The 14876-nt window shown below is 45.2% G+C and overlaps 1 protein-coding gene across 4 annotated transcripts in view; it reads right to left on the minus strand.

Moving 5' to 3' along the window:
* Window positions 1-14876, minus strand: part of LOC147011808 (uncharacterized) — a 123531-nt gene that overhangs the window by 108400 nt on the left and 255 nt on the right. The window lies entirely within an intron of this gene.

Genomic DNA, 14876 nt, shown 5'->3' on the forward strand with positions numbered 1-14876 from the left:
CTCTTCACAACCTCCATCACAGACAGAGTCTGTCACCTCTCCTCTCAACACCAATATTATTAGGTCATGCTCAAAGAGATGACCTAAAAAGGGAATTAATGTTATGTGACTTTTACAATCTTTATTTTTTTTAAATTTCATTATTTACTGGATGACTCGTACACAAATCGCCTGCTATGTACTTCCAAAAACGTCCAGTTTTGCAATATTCAATTTAAATAAAGGTTCAATGGGGTGGTTATATAAGGGTGCTGTTCAGGACTGCTTCTGGACGACCTCAATATCAGTAAACTGTGAGATTTTTTAATTTTTTAACAATGATCATTTTATTAAAACTGAAGTAACACTGTGCAGGTTATCGTGTTCTATGAACTCTAGTTTTCCAAGTGATTCTTTACCAATGAGAGGCACGGCCAAAAACGTTTGTTTGTCTGTCTGTTTGTGAGCACTGAGCAGGATATTTCAAAACGTGGACGGATTCGGACAAAATTTGGTAGACAGTTTTGGTGTGTGACGAGGACGAATTCATTAGATTTTGGTGTGGATCCAGATGTTATAATTTTTGAAGTGATTCTTCACCATTGAGAGATTGTGCCAAAAACGATATATCATATATGGCATGTTGTTTCAAAAAGTTATGGATGGGTTGTGAGAAAACAAGGTGGATGAGTTGGGTTGGTGACAAGAACGAGCCGATGGGATACAAAACATCAACCGTTCAGCCTGGCGGAGGGAGGTATGCATTCTACCGAGTTCTGTTCTGGTTGTTCATGTTCTGTAAACTGGGGTTAATTCGGCCCCAAGGGACAGCTTTGGCCGAAGGTTGAATAAAAAGATGTCATGTGGGGCCTGCACATGCATGTCCTGTGTTCACAAAGACAATGACATTAGTCGAGAGGTGAATCCCTTCTCTAGCAACTATGGCAGACTGGGCCACGTGGTCATGAGTGTTCTCTAAATCTGCACAGAGCAGTTTGTGAGGTTTCAATGCACGTTTGGAAACCTGTGAAACATGAACAGCACTGCCGAGTTGTGATAGGCACAAACTGCGCAGCTCACCAATGGAGACTTGGTAAAACAGTTACTCAAACTCCATGGAGTTCAACAGTTCATATGAATGTTTTCCAACATAATGCTATTTTTTTTTAAATCACATTGCATGTTGCCAGAAATGAACATGGGGTGACTTTGGCTCAGTTGAAATGGTGGGGTAACTTTACCCTGTTCAGTTGTTGGTCTTTAAATAAGTCAACAGCGAGACTTTTACAAGTTGGAAGTTTGATTGTTGTGGTTTAAATTGAATTAAAGTGAAATTCCACAGAATGCACTGTTTTGTACAGAATATTCTAAAACTTAGCATATGTGTTATCAACATGATATCAGAGAATGCTGGGTTGCAGGATGTATGTTAATTACAGGAAGAATCTCCAAAATCCAGTCACGCAACATTTACCCCTGGACATCCCTTGCACCCCATGGACCTTCCTTACATACTCCCTGGACATCCCTTGCACCCCATGGACCTTCCTTACATACTCCCTTGACATCCCTTACACCCCGTGGACCTTGCTTACGTACTCCCTGGACATCCCTTACACCCCATGGACCTTCCTTACATACTCCCTGGACATCCCTTGCACCCCATGGACCTTCCTTACATACTCCCTTGACATCCCTTACACCCCGTGGACCTTGCTTACGTACTCCCTGGACATCCCTTACACCCCATGGACCTTCCTTACATACTCCCTGGACATCCCTTACACCCCACGGACCTTCCTCACATACTTCCTGGACATCCCTTACACCCCGTGGACCTTCCATACATACTCCCTGGACATCCCTTGCATATCCCTTCGACTTCCATTACATACACCCCCCCACGCCCCCCCCTCCCAGCACCTTCCTTCCAGACCTCCTTAAACTTCCCTTGGCCAATGATATCCCATCAACATGCCTACTCCGTGCCATTGTGAGTAAATATTCCTGGGTCAAACTTGCACCACCTGCAGGACTTCTGTCGGCATCCAAAGGTCGCAATCTGTGTTTGACCCAGCAGGCCGACCAGGACTTCCATTTTCTCCCTCGACCCTGCTGTCGGTGTCCCAACCGCATTTCCAATGTTCTTTTCGTTCTGTTATGATTTGATCTGTTCTGTTTCCAAGCCACTCCATGAGCCTCGATTCTGTGCCCAGGTGTAAAGTCATGTCCCCATTCCCCTTCAAGGAGGCAGTTATTGTCCTGAGGGAGCATGAGCTTGCCCCCCCCCCCAGTCGGGAGTAAATGAACAAAGGGACCTGAAATTTTTACCGGCCATGTTTTTATTCCGGTTCCTCCACCGTTCTCATATTATGATGTATGTTTCTCATATTTTGTGTTTGATGCAAGAGAAGAGAAATAAACTGAACTGATTGCGTCGCACGGCACTCCATCGCCAGGACAATGAAGGGTGGCTGCACATCGTTTCTTTTACCATCAATGTACCTGTACAGTTTGTTACTTTTACAATAAAAAGACAAGTTGTGTTTCATTAACCCCTCATTAAAAAATAAATAAATATGATTCCCTTACAAGGAACTTTTACCTTCATCGCGTCCTTTCGGGCGTTTTTACACTTTGATTTTATTTTTTTTGGGGGGGGGTAACTTTTTCACCATTTCTTTTTTTGGGGTTAGTATACATAGTAACCATGTAAATGGTAAATAGTCGAGTCAATATACGGTTGAACCCCCAAAAAATTACAACAAAACGTTTTATTGTTTTAAATGTTTTAATAGGTCATGCTGCGTGCCAGAGAAAAACTCTCGGGTAATCTGACCCCGGTAAAGGGGTTAATTTGCATATTTTTAAGATGGCCACCAATGAAAATTTCAATGTACTACAAACTTTTTTTATGGTTGATTTTAGACCCTATAAATGTATTGGCAACAGATAGGAACATGGGGTTTCTGAATCAAATAAACATAGTTCCATCCGCCTATGACGTACTATGACATAACTATGACGTATAATCGTATATGACATCATAGTTTAAAGATAAATGAGTATGCCATAGAAAATGTGTTGTTTTATAATATGTAATGACATGTGATGCTATTATTTAACTCCTTGAACTAGTTAAGCTGTCCCTTTCCTGTAATTACATAGATGGGACATCATCAATCCAAAAGAAATCTGTATGTATGCCACACAGCCTTACCATAAGCCACGCTCATTGTCGCCATAGATCACCTCAGCATTGTCATCGTCATCATTCTCATCCCCCAACATTTGATTGAAAGGGTTGCTACATGAATGCACTTGGCACTGTCCACAAGCTGATGTGCATGGTAGACCGTAGGTTCTGCATGTGCAACGTTGAGTACTGCACCGGTAGTGCAGTTGCAGTGAACTACCTTAAGAAAAGAGTCTGGTGCGGCATTCATTTCATTCATTACTGGGATGAACTGATTCTCCTCTGTTTTCCACCCCCAGTCTGTTGCTTCCAAATCTGCCTCTTCTCCCATCCATGTCATGATCTGGAAATACGTGCGGAGTGAATGGTGCTTAGTAGCCGCTTCAGTTGGTGGCAGAAGTTCTGGGGTAACAAACGACACAGCCGATACCACTTTCTTTGTCAAGATGCTGTGGCGCAATGAAGTGAGAGTATCTGTTCCCTTTCCACCAAACACCTGGACCGTTGCCTTGTATCCAATCTCTACAACTGCATCTGTGCTTTGACCTAGTGTAGCAATTGCTTGGGCACATGACCTCAAACCAGCATAACCTTTCATGACTTTCTGGAAGAGATTTCTTGCCAACCCCAAATATGCGCGGTCATATCACATCCAGTAAAGGCATGTACGAACAGCATCATGGTAGATGCCTGGGATCCTAAGAGGCTCTTCAGTCTATTTATGTGATATACTCTGCTTTGGTCCTACGTCTTGTCAGATCGGAAGTACAAGTCCCGGTTGCCACCTTCAGCAAAATGGTGAAGCAGCAGAATAAGTAAGTCCATATCTTCACCTACCAGTGTTGTTCACTGCAGCTGGGAAGCTCGTACTGCTGCTTGCACGATGTCGTAGTCTGCATCACCTGTTGCGTTTATCACAGTGCACCCCTTTTCCTTTAGCCTTTGGCTAATGATGTTTATCAGTTCCTGCTTGTTGGAACCATGCGATAAGAACTCATCTTTTTTCCCCATGAACACGGTGTCTTCTGTGAAGTTGACTTTGGGATGATGTTTCTTTTGACGACGCTGGTGTGTGCTGTCCTCGATAGATGGTTCATCCGAATAACCGTCGAAGACAACAGTAGCTTTCCCGTAATTTCGGAGTACGAAGTCAGCATAGCCGTTAGCTATAGATCCGTATGTGCTCCCTTTTGTCCACTTAACGCGATGCATCAGTGAGCCACCATCCAACACATAGTGGTCCGTCTTGGGTACATCGTCCGACTCATCCTCGGTAGACAAACCTTTTGCATATTCATCTATTGCTCTCGCAAGCTGTGGCTTGTCCGCTTTCCTGAATATGTGCTTCGCCTCAAAGAGAGCTGGGGGAAATGGAGACAATTCATATTCAAGAACGTCCTCCAATGAGAGGTTCCCTGCCCCAGAAATGACAAGTAGCCTCTGAAACAGAAGAGCAGGGTCTATAGTTCGGTCGCCAGTAACCTGGACAGAAGATGAATCTCCCAGAGTTTTCGCTTTGTCTTTCCTTTTGCATGTGTAGGTGAAAACTGGTTGTCCAGTCAGCTTTTCAGCAACTTCTTTCCCCACTACCTGCAAGTTGTTGACATTCACTTCATCCTTGGCTACAACACCAGTGACAACATTTCTCAAGGCTTGATCATCAGAGAACAGATTGCATGACTGAAGTTTTTCTTGGATTTTTGCTACATCTGTCTGGTCCCTCTCCATCCTGGACTTGGTGGCTTCCTTGTGCTGTTCACTCGACGTGTAAGTGCAATCATTGAATTCTTGTATGGCTACATTATATTCCGAACATACGGGGGGCGACAGTATCCACAGGGCACGTTGCTCCTCCGTCATGTCATGCCACTGCCCCTGGTCAATCCACCAGTCGACTTGAGTGATCGCATAAGTGTCTGTTCCATAACAAGATCGGACCCAAGTCCAGCCCAGAACTGATCACTCCGGCGAACCACATGGTAGCCTTCCTGGTACTTGCTATATACTGCTGGATTGCTTGTCTCCAAATGGATGACCCTCCCCCCCCCTCATGGTGCACTCATTTTAAAAACATGTGGTGAATTTTTCTACAATTGGCTGCCCATATATACTTCTGCTCAAGGGCATGGCCACATGTGGTTTCCAATTACTTCCACATGATGTACATGTTGAAATTATACATGTTCTATGTTAATCCCTACCTGGTCTTTGTCGTCTTGCTAGGTTCGAATTCATTATCATCATGACAATGCTTTTGAAGGACATTGAAAAGGTGAATATCAGCAGTTCCAGAAATTCTATTGTTTTAGTTGAAAGTCACAAATGGCAGCTCAAGTGCATATGGGAGGCCGAAACAGCAATTATTCATAATCACCTTTAGTGGGGCGGCTTAGCCCAAATATTCAAAAGAATTGTGCATTTTGTGATACAAGCACCAAATTTGGCACAGATGTACATTAATATGTTGCGAACATTTTCAGATATTGGGCCACTTGAAATTCTCTCTTTATGTCCACCATATTGGATTTCAAAATGGCCGCCGCTTGAAATCAACATTTGCTATTATCTCTGGACGTAATGCAGCTATTGACTTGATTCTGGGATCTAAATGTATGTTTTTGGGGGCAAGGAATCCAATGCTACCATTTTCAACATAATATTATCTATCACAGTCTGTTATATAATTTTATTTGGAAATTATTGAGGCAAATATTGGATTCAACACAATACTTTGAAAAGAATGTCTTAGTTCTGTAAATGTCTTAGGTATAATACTGACATGCGACATGGTCTAGTATTTGAGGCGAGGTGTACTGGTATCTGAGGCTAGGTATATACCGGTACTGAAGATACGTGTACATAAACAGTGTCATGTTAACAAGTTCAGCATTGCCACAAGTACATGTATGTTGTTGACTCATCGTCATGTGCAGTCCCCTTCACACACACAGAGGGCTGTGCACTGAAGGGCAGCCTTTTTGCACTTGCAGCACCGCACACACCCTTTCTTGCACTTGCAAGAAACCAGCTCAATGCAGCTGTGAGCTGCCTCAGTTAGCCTGGTCCAGTAAGGTGTGTACTGTCCTTCTCCAGTCCTTGACCAACCCCAGTTGGTTGGTGGAGGGAGCTCTGGTACTGGCAGCAGTATCTGACCCCACACATGTCCACCTTGATACACTGCCCTCTTGACATGTTCCTCCAGAGCTGCCTTCGTTGGAGGGATGAGCTGCACATTGTTTTTCCTTGCGAAGAGTTTCCTCCTGGCCTTGTCAATGTCTGTGCATTTGCTGGTTCGATCATACAACAGGATCACGAACCTCTCGATGATGAGCATTGCATCATCTGGTATGTCACGAGGTGCAGAGGACAGCAGCAGCAGCGCCTCAGTGAGTTCTGGCAGTACCGTCCAGACTGCCCACGCAGTCTTCTTGCCATGTCTATGAAAACTAGACACAGTGTCACATCCAGTTAGAGCGTGGAACATTGGCAGTGCACGATCCTTCTCTCGTCCCAATCCAGCTGCTATTTCGTGTGCTGCTCGGTATCGGAAACTCTGGCCTGTTCCGAATGCCAGCCACAGTTTGTCTTCTGGTTGCAACTCCTGTGCCAGGGACACTGCCAGCACCACAACATCGGTGTCTACAGTCCGGATGAGTATTGCATGGTGTCCATGCTGGACTGCGTGAGATGCATGCAGCAACATCCGACTGTCAGCTTCTTCATGGTTACATGGGGCGAGTGAGGTCAGATCTGGCAGTAGTGGCTTGCTGAGCACTGCCTCTCCATCATTAATGACGAGTTGCTTGTCCTCCTAATCAAACCATTCCATGGGAGCTGCTGAGAGGAACCTGAACAGCTCGGTCTTGTTGCTGTCCACTCGTAGGAAGTTCTGCCAGTTTCCTGGTATGGCTGCGGCAGCCACCACACGTCTCCGCACACCTTGTCCCTGCTTTGCACGTGTACCACCTTTCAGTGAATCAGCAAGGTAAGTATCCCAGACCAGATCCAGGCGTGACACTGTTTGCAGCTTCGTGGACATATATGGGATGAAGATCTGTTGGGCATACTCTTCAAAGGTCTTTGATGCAGCCGGCTTCAGCATCTGGATGATGGCTGCTCCATCAAGCACAATACAGGTCGTGACAGGAGTCTCTGTCTTTGCGTCGGAGACTTCTTCCAAGCATGTGAGGAGATCACTCTTGGTACTAGTGCAGAGGCTTCCACCATCAGACAATGCAGGAGGACATGCCTGATTCTCGTGACAAAAGAACTCCTCAAGGTTTCCATCCCTCGTCTGGCAGCCAATGTACAGGCGTACAAAGAGTTCACGGTCATTCTTGATGGAGGCGAGCTGTTGCTGACCTATGCTCTGGCTTCTTGGAGTGGAAGTGCTGAACACCTTCAGCTTGTTACGAGGAATGGGTGCGTCCACTGCCTTTGTTATGTCCAACAGACACTCTCTGGTGTAAGCCTCGAACTGCTCTTGGCCAATCCTCTTAGCATTCATCATGGTCTCCACAGCAGCAGGATCTGCGATCTCCTTTGTGTCCAGTTTGACTACATCCTGACTCTCCTCCTCGAATGGGTTGCCCATCTCCTCTATGACACCGACGAGAGAGCGAACATCTTTCACAAATGAGGCCTGTACACTTGGCGTCTGATCATGATGACGTGTGTCTGCTGTTTGCCGTCTCCAGTGCTGGTTCCCATCCTGGAATTATTCGATCATCCTGGCAACTTCTGGTCCCGCAACCACCCAGCGACGTAGGGCACTAGGGTTGTCAGTGAGCCCAACTGCTCCACCGTCTCCTTTGATGCAGGCATTATTCTGCTCATGTGCCTGGTCAATCCGGATTGAAGAGAACACCCTCTGCGTTTTCTGAACGGTGAAGTGGCTTTCCCTGAATTTCCTGGCTACATCTGGGTGTTTGATGGTGAGTTCGGCCATGTCCTTCAGGTGCACTGGTATCCACCTAGCATAGTGGGTGTGATCCAGTGCATGGAACCAGGGGACCAGCTCTGTCTGAGCATCGAGGTACATCATTAACGATCCCTGCCTGAGAGAACGCACATACACTAGAACCAACAGTTCTAGTTCCAGCACGGTTGGCCAGTCGTGAAACTGGGGGATGTCTTCTCCTCTCTGGCAACACCAGTCTTCAAACTCCGGAAGGTCCTCTGCATCCCTGGTTTCTCCCAGACAGTAGTGGTTGTAGGCACGGTGTTGCAGGATGTACAGTGCTGCTGCAGTCACTTGATGTGAATTTATATTTTAGACTGCCAGTACATATTGAGCTTGTCTGAGTTCTTACTAGTGATTTAGTATTGTTTTTTATTTATATTTACAGAACTAAGTCATTCTTTTCAAAGTATTGTGTTGAATCCAATATTTGCCTCAATAATTTCCAAATAAAATTATATAACAGACTGTGATCGATAATATTAAGTTGAAAATGGTACCATTGGATTCCTTGCCCCCCAAAACATACATTTAGATGCCAGAATCAAGTCAATAGCTGCATTACGTCCAGAGATAATAGCAAATGTAGATTTCAAGTGGCGGCCATTTTGAAATCCAATATGGTGGACATAAATAGAGAATTTCAAGTGGCCCAATATCTGAAAATGTTCGCAACATATTAATGTACATTTGTGCCAAATTTGGTGCTTGTATCACAAAATGCACAACAGGTTTGCAATGCTGCTACACTAATCCGAAGAAAGGGGGTTGGCTTTCGGTTTTCGCTATGACGTCATAAACGTCATAGTTACGTCACAGTACATCATGGGCGGGAGAAACTATGTTCATTTGATTCAGAAACCCCATGTTCCTATATGTTGCTCATACATTTATAGGGTCTAAAATCAACCATAAAAAGTTTGTCGGACATTGAAATTTTCATTGGCGGCCATCTTGAATATATGCAAATGAACCCCTTTCCCGGGGTCAAATTACCCGAGACTTTTTTTCTGGCATGCAGTATGACCTATTAAAACATTTAAAACAATAAAACGTTTTGTTGCGATTTTTTGGTGTTAGGTGATACGGATTATATTTTGACTCGACTAAAATGATCACAGCAAGTGCATGATTTGGTCAAAAAGACATCACGAATAATAAATAAACAAGCAGTCATAGACTGGTACTTACGAAATCGTCAACTTGACCTCTGACCTTGTCTAATAAAAGCTGTCTCTAGAGAAGGTAGCGACGCAAACCAGAAGTTTCTACGATGATTCTGTACCAAACCATCAAAAATGGAATGTTTGACCTCACTGTGTCCTTGACCTTTGACCGATTTTGACCAAAATCTAATCAGCACTAGCCACCACCCTCCTGAATCACGTGGTGTAGTTTGACATTGGTTGCTTCTTCTGTTCTCGAGTTATCGTGCCTACAAACAAACACACAAACAAACACAAACAAACAAACAAACACACAAACAAACAAACAAACACACAAACAAACACACAAACAAACAAACACACAAACAAACAAACAAACAAACACACAAACAAACACACAAACAAACAAACAAACACAAACAAACAAACAAACAAACACACAAACAAACAAACAAACAAACACACAAACAAACACACAAACAAACAAACAAACAAACAAACACACAAACAGATGACGGAAGTCATCAATATACTTACGAAATCTAAAGATTTCGTAAGTAATAAATACATCATTTATGTTTTTAAATAATTAATGCGTTTTGTGTTATTTACCGCTTTAAATCCATGGGGTTTAAATCCATGGGGTGTGAACACACCCAGAAGGTGTTAAAGGGTATATTCTCATTTTGGGTGTCATGGTATATGGGGTATATGGGGTGTCATGGTATATTAAAGGGTATATTCTCCTTTTGGGTGTCATGGGACCATTACAGGGTATATTCTCATTTTGGGTGTCATGGGACCATTAAAGGGTATATATTCTCATTTTGGGTGTCATGGTATATGGGGTATATGGGGTGTCATGGTATATTAAAGGGTATATTCTCATTTTGGGTACATGGGACCATTAAAGGGTATATTCTCATTTTGGGTGTCATGGGACCATTAAAGGATATATTCTCATTTTGGGTGTCATGGGACGATTAAAGGGTATATTCTCATTTTGGGTGTCATGGGACCATTACAGGGTATATATTCTGATTTTGGGTGTCATGGGACGATTAAAGGGTATATATTCTCATTTTGGGTGTCATGGGACGACTAAAGGGTATATATTCTCATTTTGGGTGTCATGGGATGATTAAAGGGTATATTCTCATTTTGGGTACATGGGACCATTAAAGGGTATATTCTCATTTTGGGTGTCATGGGACCATTACAGGGTATATATTCTCATTTTGGGTGTCATGGGACGATTAAAGGGTATATATTCTCATTTTGGGTGTCATGGGACGACCAAAGGGTATGTATTCTCATTTTGGGTGTCATGGGACCATTAAAGGGTATATTCTCATTTTGGGTGTCATGGGACCATTAAAGGGTATATATTCTCATTTTGGGTGTCATGGGACCATTAAAGGGTATATTCTCATTTTGGGTGTCATGGGACCATTACAGGGTATATATTCTCATTTTGGGTGTTATGGGACCATTAAAGGGTATATATTCTCATTTTGGGTGTTATGGGACCATTAAAGGGTATATATTCTCATTTTGGGTGTCATGGGACCATTAAACGGTATATTCTCATTTTGGGTGAGGATGAGGGTTAACGCATCGATGAGACCAAGCAAAAGAATGGCAAATGAGGAAAGCAAACCCAACTGAGGGCAATCTCAGTTCTTTCCACAAAGCTCGGAACAAGTGTGTATCTACCCTCAGGAGAGCCAGAAAACAACATCTTTCTCATCTCAAGTCCGAACGCTCAAACCTCTCTCCCTCCTCAAAATCCTGGTGGCGTTTAATCAAATCTGTTTCTGGTGTATGTTCCCCCTCCATCCCCTCCCTTACCTCAAATGGCCGCACTGCTGATTCCACACGTGATAAAGCTGAATGTCTAAACTCGGTGTTTGCAGCTAAATCTTGTGTCCCAAACCCATCACTATCTCTACCCACTTTACCCAGTCGCACCCAACTGTCCCTGGACTCTGTATCCTTTTCTCCTGACAAGGTGGAGAGCTTGCTTTCAAACCTCGAGTCAGATTCTGCAACCGGTCCAGACGGCATCAGCCCACGTGTCCTCAAAGCCTGCTCTTCTGCTCTTGCTCACCCTCTCTCTGTTCTATTCACCCTCTCATTTGCCCAAGGTCATCTGCCATCTGCTTGGAAATCTGCTAACATCACTGCCCTGCATAAAAAAGGTGCAAAAACAGATCCCTGTAACTACAGACCAATCAGCCTTCTCCCAATCATCAGCAAGGTTATGGAATCCATCATCGCTTCAGACATGAAATCCTTCCTCTTCTCCAATGGCTTGATTTCCAATCATCAATTTGGTTTCAGACCAGGTCACTCTACCCTAGATATGCTGCTACTGCTCTCCCATCAATGGATGGAGGTCCTCAATGCCAGACAGGAAATCCGAGCCGTATCCCTGGACATATCACGTGCTTTTGACACAGTCTGGCACCCTGCCCTACTCACCAAACTCTCTTCCCATGGTATTCAAGGCCATCTCCACTCATGGCTCGCAGACTTCCTCTCCTGTCGCAGTCAACGTGTGGCCCTAAATGGAGTTCTTTCATCCCCTCTTCCTGTGCAGGCTGGAGTTCCTCAAGGTAGCGTTCTGGGCCCTGTTCTTTTTCTGGTTTTCATCAATGATCTCTCGGACTCTCTGGAAAATCCTCTATTTCTCTTTGCCGATGACTCCACCCTCTGCCGTACCATCTGTCATCCCTCAGACCGGCAAGCAGCAGCTTCTTCGCTCACTGCAGATCTGGATAAAATCACAAACTGGTCCAACACGTGGAACATGTCTTTCAATCCAGACAAATCTCACACTCTCACTATGTCTCTTCGAAAGGACCGTTTACAAAACCCCCCCATCCACTTTCTCAACAATCCTCTGGAAGAAGTCTTTTCTTTCAAGCTTCTGGGTCTCACTATCTGCCATGACCTTTCCTGGGAAAGTCACATTTCCAACCTTGCCTCAAAAGCCAGTCGCCGACTGGGAATCCTCCGTCATGCAAAGTCCTTCCTCGGCCCTCTTGAGCTCCTGACCACTTACAAAGCTTTTGTCCGTAGCCTGATGGAGTACTGCTCTCCCCTCTGGGCTGGTGCTCCTGCCTCCCACCTTTCTCGACTTCACGCTGTCGAAACCAGGGCTTTTAAGATCATTGGCATCTCCCGCAATGAAACTGAGTCTTTGAGCCTCTCACTCAATCACCGCAGGTTGGTCGGTGGTCTTTCTGTCTTCTACCGACTCCTCTCCAGCCTTGCCCCCCCTGCTCTCTCTGTGATTTGTCCCAACCACATTTCCACAGGGCGCTCAAGGTCCGCCAACAACCCCCTTCTGGTAAAACTACCAAAATCACGAATCACTGCTCATCTTCACTCTTTCATTCCTCTTTTTTCCCGCATTTGGAATAAACTTCCTCACTCTATTCTTCCCCATTCTTCCCTCCAGGCTTTCAAAACAGCTGTTCACCACCACCTCTTATCTTCCCCCATCCAAATCCTCGAACTTTTCTACCCCCGATAATCCACCCAAGCCCACTTCCTTCAATTCTCCTGCTTTCCTTCCTGAAAGTCCCTTTAATGTCCATCTTCCCCTCGCCATGTTCCCCGTCCCATCCCCATCCCTCTCCCTTCCACAGTTCACCTGTGTCTGTTCCCCAATGTTTTGTCCATTCCACTCCCGCCCCTCTTGTCTCATGCCTCCTTGCTGTGAGTTGTGTGTTAGCTCTCATACGAGCCTCGACCAAGGTATACAAAAAAAAAAAAATAAAAAAAAAATAAAAAAACAGATCCCTGTAACTACAGACCAATCAGCCTTCTCCCAATCATCAGCAAGGTGATGGAATCCATCATCGCTTCAGACATGAAATCCTTCCTCTTCCCCAATGGCTTGATTTCCAATCATCAATTTGGTTTCAGACCAGGTCACTCTACCCTGGATATGCTGCTACTGCTCTCCCATCAATGGATGGAGGTCCTCAATGCCAGACAGGAAATCCGAGCCGTATCCCTGGATATATCACGTGCTTTTGACACAGTCTGGCACCCTGCCCTACTCACCAAACTCTCTTCCCATGGTATTCAAGGCCATCTCCACTCATGGCTCGCAGACTTCCTCTCCTGTTGCAGTCAACGTGTGGCCCTAAATGGAGTTCTTTCATCCCCTCTTCCTGTCCAGGCTGGAGTTCCTCAAGGTAGCGTTCTGGGCCCTGTTCTTTTTCTGGTTTTCATCAATGATCTCTCGGACTCTCTGGAAAATCCTCTATTTCTCTTTGCCGACGACTCCACCCTCTGCCGTACCATCTGTCATCCCTCAGACCGGCAAGCAGCAGCTTCTTCGCTCACTGCAGATCTGGATAAAATCACAAACTGGTCCAACACGTGGAACATGTCTTTCAATCCAGACAAATCTCACACTCTCACTATGTCTCTTCGAAAGGACCGTTTACAAACCCCCCCATCCACTTTCTCAACAATCCTCTGGAAGAAGTCTTTTCCTTCAAGCTTCTAGGTCTCACTATCTGCCATGACCTTTCCTGGGAAAGTCACATTTCCAACCTCGGCTCAAAAGCCAGTCGCCGACTGGGAATCCTCCGTCGTGCAAAGTCCTTCCTCGGCCCTCTTGAGCTCCTGACCACTTACAAAGCTTTTGTCCGTAGCCTGATGGAGTACTGCTCTCCCCTCTGGGCTGGTGCTCCTGCCTCCCACCTTTCTCGGCTTCACGCTGTCGAAACCAGGGCATTTAAGATCATCGGCATCTCCCGCAATGAAGCTGAGTCTTTGAGCCTCTCACTCAATCACCGCAGGTTGGTCGGTGGTCTTTCTGTCTTCTACCGACTCCTCTCCAGCCATGCCCCCCCCCCCTGCTCTCTCTGCGATTTGTCCCCACCACATTTCCACAGGGCGCTCAAGGTTCGCCAACAACCCCCTTCTGGTAAAACTACCAAAATCACGAATCACTGCTCATCTTCACTCTTTCATTCCTCTTTTTTCCCGCCTTTGGAATAAACTTCCTCACTCTATTCTTTCCCATTCTTCCCTCCAGGCTTTCAAAACAGCTGTTCACCACCACCTCTTATCTTCCCCCATCCAAATCCTCGATCTTTTCTACCCCCGATAATCCACCCAAGCCCTTCCTTCATTTCTCCTGCTTTCCTTCCTGAAAGTCCCTGTAATGTCCATCTTCTCTTCGCCATGTTCCCCGTCCCATCCCCATCCCTCTCCCTTCCACAGTTCACCTAATGTGTCTGTTCCCCACTGTTTTGTCCCTTCCACTCCTGCCCCTCTTGTCTCATGCCTCCTTGCTGTGAGTTGTGTGTTTGCTCTCATACGAGCCTCGACCAAGGTATACAAAAAAAAAAAAAAGACCACAAGTCAGACCACGCCGCCAGAGGCGTGTGGTAGTCTCCAGTAGTGTACATCCGGACATGCAATAAAGAGTTACGGCAACCCTCACGACTCCACGTGTCTCACTGCCCTCCGGACACCACACATTACACCTGCGTAATGATTGCCAACCTATGGTTGTTCATCCCTTTTTAAACACGTCAAGTTCGGA

Source organism: Eptatretus burgeri, chromosome 15 (genome assembly GCF_056783735.1).
Source record: "Eptatretus burgeri isolate ZD-2024b chromosome 15, Ebu_testis_v1, whole genome shotgun sequence".
NCBI classification, from domain to species: Eukaryota; Metazoa; Chordata; class Myxini; order Myxiniformes; family Myxinidae; genus Eptatretus; species Eptatretus burgeri.